We start from the raw sequence: 10,994 nt of genomic DNA, 5'->3' as shown, positions 1-10,994 counted from the left end.
CAAAAGGAAGGACCAAGATTGTAATTTAGCTTTAGGCAATGCAATGTACAAAATTCAATGGGGTAGTCTGTTTGAACACTTTGAACAGACACCTTAATTTTATCCCCAAATATTTCAGTCATGTTGCTTGAGCACATTGAACAGGAGATCTAAGTGATGTTAAAAAAGTATCAGGGCCACTAGAATGCTAGTTTCATGGGAAACTACAATAGGTCCGTTCACCAGTACGAACGATAGGCAGTTCACCGGAGAGAAGGCTGTATTAGAAGATAGTGTTCAGGCTTTCATAGACGCTGTTTTCATTCTTGATGGTTCCTGTATCATTGGCGTAATATTGCGGTGTATGGCATAGCATGTATCAGTGTCCTTTTGTCTCTCTGCAGACTTTGTTTAAGACTATAAAGACGAAATTAATTGATTTTCAGTCTCAAAAAGTTCATCAAATCGAAGTGCTCACATGAAGCACGCGGGGGTAGAGTCGTGACGCAATACGACCATTGCCAAAGACCTCAGAGGGGCGCCCAGGTGTGTTACGGAGCTTGTACTGTAGAAGAGTTAGAACTATTTGCGTTATCTAACACTAAGGCCCACAATATGTCAAATTTCAGTTTTTCTATTCTATTTAAGCTCGGTTGGTCGATCTTGCTAAAGTTCGGAAACCATCTAGCATTGTGGTCTCTGAAGATGCTATCCAGGATTAGCAGACGGAATGTTAGTTACTGGAACACGCTCTACACAACGTCCCAATTGTCATCAGATAGGAATCACCACATATCTGTTTTATATTAAGATGGAGCGAGATATGAAATATAACTCAATGCATTTATTATTCTGTGTAGTAAATAGATTTTTCCTTCAATAAAACCTTCGTTAGTTAGAAAAACTACGTTGTTAATCGTTCAAACTACATATATTTTACTAATTTTCAGTTACGTAAGAAACAATAATCAAATGTACCTTGTCATTGGCACGTTAAATTATTTAACGTGACTCGCTTTTGTATTCGAATTTCATATGTGCGAATATAAGAGAGCTGCCACATGTGTCACATGTCGTGTGTGTTTAGCAGATTAGCAGCTGGGTCTACATATTAAGAAGTAATTAAGTATCACTTTGTCTGCTCCTTTCACAGTGTACATAGGTGTCTCTGATAAAAGGCCGCTTCCAGGTGTCCTTGAACGGAATCGTATTTAAGGGAGACGCAGTTATGGATTTTCTCATAACGACATCCCACACGGAACAGCTGTAAGTAGCCAAACATCTAACACATACTGCTTCTATTATTGACCTGTAGAAAGTGAATATTAATTAACAATTATAAATAGGGGGGTTACCTTTTATCTAGAAGAGTAAACTCCAACAATCTATACCTATTTACCGTGTGATAGTTAATGTCTGCAAAGGAGAAAATTTCACAACTAGTAAATCTGACTGCCGACTGTTTAAGGACACTAACTCCTATACATAAATTTTCATATCTCCTAAACCATAAATCGCATAATGATAGCACACGTCTGCTACATTCGTTGGTACATGTAGATACCATCTGCAGAATGTGTTGCGAGTAGAGGTAGTGATAAAGAAGTAAAAAACTAAAACGTCATGCTTGAGGCTGCTGTTTTAGCACACCAGTGGCGGAAATAAGTGTTCTGATATCACAGATACTGGATGAATGTCGTCTGGGTAATCTACGCGCCGTGTGTTAACTCGGCTCGAGACAAATACATATTTTATAATTTTTTATTTGACTCAGGCAGTTAAGCCCTTAATGCAAGATTATTCCTCTCATTAGTAGATTATCACTGCGTATTAAGTTTCTTATTTCGGCCAAAAATTTTGGTTGCCCCTGGAAGTGCTCCTGGAAGCAGTTGGATAGTCAACCTCACTACAAGAATTGAGCACCAGTTGAACTATTTAGCAGTATAGTTATAGTAATAACTACGAACGTTAACTAACCAGCACGTGAGTCTAAGTATGTGACCTGTATTAGGTGTCTCCGAAACATGTTCAATAGACTGGGACGCGGTTTCATCCAGGATTTTTGCTTTGTTACAGACGGAATATGTAAAACAAAAAAGTATCAACAGAAAAACACTTCACAATGGCTATTCGCAACATATTAAGCATATTAAAATGGAAGTTAGGAAAAAGCAAGAATTATTCTAACTAAGCTGTCTAGTTATTTTCCCCCGATACACATTGTTAAACCAAGGAACGGTGTTCAAGACCATATATTCCGTAATCGCAATCAATAAACGTCAGAGCATGGAAACGTATGAGGAGGCTTGATCCCTTTTCTTTATGTGATTCCATAGCATACTGACACTGTTGTTTCCAGAGAACAGTGATACACATGAATTCATCCAAATATGCGCTTGATAAATTCGATGGGCTACAGATCAAGCGAATGAGCCTGATAGGAAGGTGACAGACACTGTTCTTCGGCGCAGACCTGCACAGTGTTCATGAAGTGTGATTCGTCGTTTTCTGGACGTGTGGAATTAATGTGCGTGGACAGAACCATGTGGAATAAATCCTCGCTGATCTGACCGCCTTCAGGACGTTGGAATTGAGACCGACTGCTATATCAGTTATATCAATAACGTCACGCTTCACTGAAGTTCTTTGTTCCATCTAACAATGCAGACTGCGAGATTAGCGTTTACTGCTGCAGTGTCTAACCAATACCATTATTTCAGGACAGAGTGAACTGGGCTCAATGACACGAAAAATCTATAGAATCAAATCCACTGGTATAAAATGATATAACAAAGTGCGTTCAGAAAATATTAAACTCCAGTATAATGAAGATGTCGTAACTAACGAAAATAGTGTCAAACTGATACTCAGAACCAGCGTTTCTGAACGCCTGCCGCTGATTTCATTTCATGTCATTACACATTCACAGCTTTCAGCTACAATGGCTGCATTTATTTCATTTCAACGAAATTAATTCAATTTATTAGTATTTCTAATCCAGGGAAAACAACAATTCTTTACAACAACTTTTTCCTCGGTGGTGGAATTGTTACATAACCACTGTGTGCCATTTACGAAGTGTCACTGATACGTAACATTTTATTCGAAGCTGGATGATTATTCATATAGCATAACATTTAAAACTGCTGCTCGTAAAACGCGACATGTTTAGGTTAAGACCAGCCACGACATATTCCCTCCAGGACAAAGTGAAATGTAACGAATTCTGTAATACAAAAGGTTGCTTCTCTTAACGCCAACGAGTGCATTTAACGGGTCTGCTGCGTTTGCAGTTTGTGGGCAGAGGACAGTTGTGCAATGACTTCAGTACCTTCCGTCCACCCCTCAGCAATGGTCTTTGCATTGTCGACGGAGAAAGCTCCACAACCAGAACTACGGTTCAGTGTCGATCCGTCTTACATGTCACTAACAAAGACGTTTCAAGCTCTGCGGACAAGAATTGGATGTTCCAGTACCCGCTCTGACAACCATAATGTGTCCAGTGGTTCCATAGACTCAAAATGCTATATGAAACCTCTTGGCTAAAGACGTAGTGACTCATGTTTACCAGCGTACTGTCTCTTCTCAGTTTCGTTTTGTAACTCGTTACTGATTTAGCAGAGCGTTCCCTTGTCGCAGATAAGACGGCAGTACTTTCATTCCGTGTTGCCCTTCTTAATCTACACTACTGGCCATTAAAATTGCTACACCAAGAAGAAATGCAGATGATACACGGGTATTCATTGAACAAATATATTATACTAGAACTGACATGTGATTACATTTTCACGCAATTTGGGTGCATAGATCCTGAGACATCAGTACCCAGGACAACCACCTCTGGCCGTAATAACGGTCTCAATACGCCTGGGCATTGAGTCAAACAGAGCTTGGATGGTGTGTACAGGTACAGCTGCCCATACAGATTCAACACGATACCACAGTTCATTAAGAGTAGTGACTGGCGTATTGTGACGAGCCAGTTGCTCGGCCACCATCGACCAGACATTTTCAGTTGGTGAGAGATCTTGAGAATGTGCTGGCCAGGGCAGCAGTCGAACATTTCCTGTATCCAGATAGGGCCGTACAGGATCTGCAACATACAGTCGTGCATTATCCTGCTGAAATGTAGGGTTTCGCTGGGATCGAATGAATGGTAGAACCACGGGTCCTAAGACATCTGAAATGTAACTTCCACTGTTCAAAGTGCCGTCAATGCGAACAAGAGGTCACCGAGACGTTTAACCAATGGCACCCCATACCATTACGCCGGGTGATACACCAGTATGGCGGTGACGAATACAGGCTCCCAATGTGCGTTCAGCGCCACGTCGCCAAACACGGATGCGACCATCATGATCCTGTAAACAGAACCTGGATTCATTAGGTAAAATGACGTTTTGCCATTCGTGCACACAGGTTTGTCGTCGAGTACACCGTCGCAGGCGCTCCTGCCTGTGATGCAGCGTCAAGGGTAACCGCAGCCATGGTCTCCGAGCTGATAGTCCATGCTGCTGCAAACGTTGTCGGACTGTTCGTGCAGATGGTTGTTGTCTTGCAAACGTCCCCATCTGTAGACTCAGGGATCGAGACGTGCCTGCACGATCCGTTACAGCCATGGGGGTAAGATGCCTGTCACCTAGACTGCTAGTGATACGATGCCATTGGGATCCATCACGGCATTCCGTATTACCCTCCTGAGCCCACCGATTCCGTATTCTGCTCACAGTCATTGGATCTCAACCAACGCGAGCAGCAATGTCGCGATTCCATAAACCGCAATCGCGATAGGCTACAATCCGACCTTTATCAAAGTCGGTAACGTGATGGTACGCATTTCTCCTCCTTACACGAGGCATCACAACAACGTTTCACCAGGGAACGCCGGTCAACTGCTGTTTGTGTATGAGAAATCGGTTGGAAACTTTCCTCATGTCAGGACGTTGTAGGTGTCGCCACCGGCGAGAACCTTGTATGAATTCTCTGAAAAGCCAATCATTTGCATATCACAGCATCTTCTTCCTGTTGCTTAAATTTCGCGTCTGTAGCATGTCATCTTCGTGGTGTAGCAATTTTAATGGCCAGTAGTGTAGCTTTAATCACTTGTTGTGTGAATATATTATCCACGCCCCTCCAGTATGGAAGGGCGTGCATCTTTATCGGTGGATTTCAAGCTGAATCTGCATTGCAGTCCCATTTCCTTAAATAAAGGTGATGCTACATGATTTTGATTGTAAATCTCTATCAAACTGGAAACAGATTGAAAGCTATTCACCACTACAAATTTCTATTGTGCTACTTGGATCATGTTTCAGTTAAGATAACCGATTGCTCCTTGTCTGATTCCTTTCTCGGTGTAAGCAATCGCAATGAAGTTAATCTCCCATCCGAAGTCGAATCCCCTTGCTACAGTGAGCTATGTAGAAGCGACAGATTTGTGCAGAGGTAAATAGTCTTGAGTAACCATGTTAATTCAACCCGTACGCACAGTTTATAGGAGACAGAAGTTAATTCGTTGCAAAAATCGAGTTTATGTGTTAGACCAGCGATGAAAGATGAAGCCCATAAACAGAAAGTACTTCCCACCTTAAAGTAGGATTCGTGAAATCGTTGTTTCTTCAGTATGTACCTAAATATCGGAATGGTAGGAGAAATAGAAATGACAACGCTATGAAGTACATTTTCAACATATCTCATTGCTGATGACATTTTATTACAACTGCCACAGATCAACATTTGTTCATTGAATCGGAAAGCAAGTTAATTGTGAAGAAACTGTTGCGCTTGACCGAAGATTTGTATAATGTGGAAGACAACTTCGAAAGTTTTCCCAATGCGGGTACGTGACCCCTCATTGTCTCAGCAGGTTTGTAATACGCAAGCTTCTCAGATGGGACCGTAGGTACAAGGCTAGTGAGGCTAGCGACAAGGAAATAGTAACGTACTAAAAATATATATATTAACACATTTATTGCATAAAGCTCCCTATCTTACGTTGTTCGTTTTGACGTACATACATTCCATCTGTATGTAAAAGTAAATTTTCCATACCCTCTTCTGGATGCCGTTTGTTTTAACGTCTATCTACATACGAGACTGAAATACGTTAAGCCAGAAATTATGTTTAATAATATACTTTAAACGGTACAGAATTGTACTTTCAATTTAACATTGTTAATTTGTTGTTGCTAGGAGAAATGGATTTTGGGTGGACATTAGGGTGAGAAAGAAAGACTGTTTCAAAATGTGGTTCATTAACATTTATTTATCAGAAGTGCAGCATTAACAGACCACTTTCTTAAACTTAGACTTGTCCACTTCAGTGTGATTACTGACAACTTCCCATATCAGCTCCATCAACTCGACGCTAGGTTCCTTGACAGTTGTGAAGATTTGAGCCATTTCTGTAACAGAAACGTTCGCGTTATTCAATTTTGCACCGGCGAATTATCGGACGGGATTAAAAGTATCGTGAATCTTTACAGAATATGCAAATCCTACAGATTATCGTAGATTTCCTTACTACAACTGAATTTAATGAATAAGCTTGCAGACTGCAGTTACTGTCGAGTAGAACACACTATAATAACACAATAAATCTTTCCAACATTTCAGCTAAATTTCACCACAACGTTTGTGGAAGTTAGAAATCATTAACTGAAAACAGGCTTGGAAGGTAAAAAGTAGAACTTAAATCTTAACGTCTTGTTGACGACTAGTTTATAAGAGTCCGAGCATAATAATGGTCAGGGGACGTAATGAAACGTAATCGGAAGAGTCTGTTGCAAATTAATTATTCCCGGAATTTGCTGTAAGAGATTTAGGGAGTTCTAAATGACCATAATATAAATGGCAGGTTGTTGGTTTGATCCAGCATGCTAGCAAAAGAGTGTCCATATTGTTTCCACTGCTCCTCTTCGCCAGTGAAACTGGTCGGAAGATCAATACCGAATGTGACATGACAGTATTAACAAAGTCATGAGACGAGAAACACTTCCTACCGTGTATGTGCTACAACTTGAAATAGTGTTACTACTATGCTAATTTTAAATGGGGATAATTTCAGCACGCAATAACAATAACACACAGTTTGGCTCATCATGGGATATATATGTATATAAGTTCATGGACTTGTTGTTTGGTAGTGTTCATCTCTATGGAACTGAGAAAAATATGCTGTATTGCAAATACAAATTTAAACATTGAGTTGTGACAAGAACACAGAATCACTCGAGCAATCTTTTTTTTCCTTCACTCTCACACACCGAAATGAGAGACTATCGTCATAGCTCGTTCATGACGCCCAAAATATTGCAGAGGTTGTTACAGGAAGTAGATGACAAAGACTAACCATATCCGAGAAAGCAGTAGTGGTCTATGATGAAATGCTCGTGCGAGTACACTACGTTATCTTGTCCGCTCAGTAGAGATTCCCCTGGAAAGAGAAGATATATATCAACTTATACACATGTCTACAGGTCGTGACAGTTAGAATTACTGCTTGCTGCAACATCTATGTCTAGCTCCTCCAGAGGAATAAGAAAAAAAAATAGTTTGTTCCGGTGTAAGAGTAATGCGTGTGCCTTCTTCTAAAAACAAAAATATGCCTCTACACGTCTGTGAGAAAAATAGCTTACATTTCTGGAAGTATGAATTTGCACTTACATACGCCTTCATAGACCTTGTCCAGCTTGTTTCCAGTGTCTGACACATAGCTGTTCAGAGGAAAGCTGAAAAAAAGAGAACAGTACAAGTAAGTTAAGTGTTTATACCATGCTCATGCGTATTGTATTGACATTCGCTGTGCTACAATCTGGAAATGTATCTAGGCTGAAAGTTTTCATTGAAATCAGCACTAACGATTTCCGAAGTAGTTCCAGCCAATGCTGCACACAAGCCGTGTTGCATGTCTTTCTGTATGATCGTTAAAATGTGTTTACGAATTTTTTCCAAGCAGCTGAGTTACAGATGTAAAGATTGAAAATTCCGGGGGAAGACCAATTTGCTCTCTCAAGACTTCACATAATTCGGAATATTTTAGACATATTCCGGAGTCAATGGAAGCAGTAGAAGTTCTAGCAAAGTACACTTCGTAAGTCATAAGTGTAATGCTTTCGTTGACCAGAACTACTTACAATGCAGGCTTTTCCATAGGAACATAATGACTAGAGTTGAGAAACCGAAAGCATGTTAAATATCAGTACGCAGTGCCCTTGTGAAAGGATTGCCTCGTTCTTATTTCTGATGTTTAACTTGCGATTAGCAGCATATTCCTTACAATATAATTTCAGATCGCTGAGAGAACTAGTAAATCCAATACCCAGACTGAAAATTACTGACAGATAAAAACCTTTAATACACAAACTGTAACTTCCTGGCAGATTATAACTGTTAATACACAGACTGTACTACACACTACCGATGTGTATCTCGGTAGCGACTAAAAAACTTTTTTTGTATTCAAAATGATTTTATTATGTTGAAGGTATAACTGTAAACATGTGGTTCAATATCTCCAGTGTCACAGAAATTACTTACATTGGTACAGATTTCCATCTCCATTGCTTCCAGTTGAATGCATTATTTTCCGTCACTAACGAATGAAGCTCTTCCAAGAAAAGAGGTCAATTGTCCCTTATTTACCGTGATCCAACAGAATCCAATCACTGTAACCAGTGTACATACGATATTTAACCTACATCAGGTTAACCTGGTAACTTACAGAGGTGCTTTGCTGAAGTTGCCGGTGAGGTACACCTCGGTGTCGCTCTCCCCAGGAGACTGGACGTACGTGACACAGCCCAGGTCAAACAGACCGGGTACCTGGCACTGGTATTGCTGGTACCACGGTTTCTCCTCCTATGGTTCCACAGAGGAGATTGCAAGTACAGTGTTCATAGCATGTGACAATAACTATTCTAGTGTACAAATTGGAGGATTTACGCATTGATCCAGTGAAACTATATACCCTTACTGTTAAAGTCTAAAATGACCTTGATAGCAAGTTGACTACAGGTGAAAACCAAACTCTACAGACAAAAAAGGGGAAAGGATTTATCTACGCCAATACAACTGAAGTAGATGTATATATCTAACTTTACAGCAAGGTTCAGGTATACGTTACACTGACTCAGTTTGGAGTATTATATATTTAAATAAAACCTTAATTTTAGTAACATATTGCTGTCAATTGAGGGAGTTTCTGACTTAAGGCTTTAGTTAGTACTGTTACGGAGAAGATTTCTGAGAATACGTTTCCCTAATTTACAGCAATTACTTTTCTACTGTCATACATAATCTATGAATCTTATTTCCTCCTGCCATAAAGACACTAAAAGACAGCTTTTAACAAGATGTAAAGTAATCATAAGTACAATATATGTAAGTTTGTATGATACCCTTTCTCTACTGCTGCTAACTTACGGTAGTCATGTAGAACGCCTCAGTGGAGGCAGCTGCCAGTACACAGCCCACACTCTCTGTGGAAGCACCCTCCGCCAGCAAAGGCAGCACCAGGAGTAGCAGCGAAAACATCTGTCGACAAAGTCAACGCTCACTTTTTATAGAAATTGATGGAATATAAGATAAACATGGTGATTCAGCTGTCCCTACCTATGGGTTTTATGAGAGCCACAATGCTTTCAAAAAGTACACTCGAGACTCTCTTACTCTCTCACTTGCTACGCGCAAACTGTTATTCCTACGGAAAAATTCAACAACACATTTTTGTAGAAAATTTACTGCAGGTAAATTCTGTGTTGTGATCCGCTTCAGCCGCAAGTCATAGTTTTTGAGTTACTAAAAAGAAACCGCCTTCGAAGGTCACTTTTTTACGTATTTCCCGAATAAATACAAAACTTCGGCCTCTAGCGAAAGCGTTTCACTTTTTCGTTTAAGTACATTCAAGTTTCTACAAAAAGGTCCTGTCTTCTTGGGTGTAGGACTAATAATTTGAACGTAGTAAGCAAGAGAATATGAAAACTGGCACGCGATATTCGAAGGCGTTTCAGGTTACATAAAACTCATGGGTAGGGACAGCTGAATCATTCCGTGTATGTTGTAATTTTAGCATTTGTCATTATGTAACAAAAGAAGCTGTTTGTAACTCCAGGCAGAAACAAACATTAGAGTATACGGTGCCTTGGATACCCACAAATAACGTCTCGAATAACCATACTGGAAGGACATGGATAATGTGTTCACACAACAAGTGATTAGGGTTAGATTAAGAGGCTCAACACGAAATGAAAGTAATGCAGCCTTATCTGCGACAAGGGAACGTCCTGCTAAATCAGTAACGAGCTACAAAACGAAACTGAGAAGCCATAACAAGAGAGAGTACGCTGGTATCAGTCCCTACGTCTTTAGCAAAGAAGTTTCAGATGGTATTCCACAACTGGGCACATTATGGTTGTCAGAGCGGGTACTGGAACATCCCATTCTTATCCGCAGAGCTTGAAACGTCTGAGTTCGTCATATGTAAGACGAATCGACACTGAACTGTAGTACTGGTTGTGGAGCTTTCTCTGTCGACAGGGCAAAGGCCAATAGCTGAGGGGTGGACGGAAGGTACTGAAGTCATTGCACAACTGTCCTCTGCCCACAAACTGCAAACGCAGCAGACCCGTTAAATGCACTCGTTGGCGTTAAGAGAAGCAACCTTTTGTATTACAGAATTCGTTACATTTCACTTTGTCCTGGAGACAATATGTCGTGGCTGGTGTTAACCTAAATATCTCGCGTTTTACGAGCAGCAGTCTCAACTGTTATATTATATGAATATTCATTCACCTTCGAATAAGATCTTACTTATCAGTGACACTAGAGTTTCTCACAGTGGTTATGTAACAACTCCACAACCGAGGAGAAAGTTGTTGTAAAGAATTATGGTTTTGCCTGGATTAGAAATACCAATAAATTGAATTAATTTCGTTGAAATGAAATAAATGCAGACACTGAAGTTGAAAGGTGTGAATGTGTAATGACATGAAATGAAATCGGCGGCAGGTCTTCAG

The 10,994-nt window shown here is 40.2% G+C and overlaps 1 long non-coding RNA gene across 1 annotated transcript; it reads right to left on the bottom strand.

Moving 5' to 3' along the window:
- Positions 1–6,224: 6,224 nt before the first annotated feature.
- Positions 6,225–7,385, bottom strand: LOC124805303. The gene is made up of 2 exons (XR_007017433.1): positions 7,331–7,385; positions 6,225–6,383 (listed from the first exon to the last, which is right to left on the bottom strand). It is a non-coding gene; the product is annotated as an uncharacterized LOC124805303 (long non-coding RNA).
- Between the last annotated feature and the right edge of the window lie 3,609 nt (positions 7,386–10,994).

The sequence above is a fragment of the Schistocerca piceifrons genome, chromosome 7, assembly GCF_021461385.2.
Source record: "Schistocerca piceifrons isolate TAMUIC-IGC-003096 chromosome 7, iqSchPice1.1, whole genome shotgun sequence".
Lineage (NCBI taxonomy): Eukaryota > Metazoa > Arthropoda > Insecta > Orthoptera > Acrididae > Schistocerca > Schistocerca piceifrons.
The sequence above is the reverse complement of the archived record's forward strand: the minus strand, read 5'-3'. Positions and strand labels throughout refer to the sequence as shown.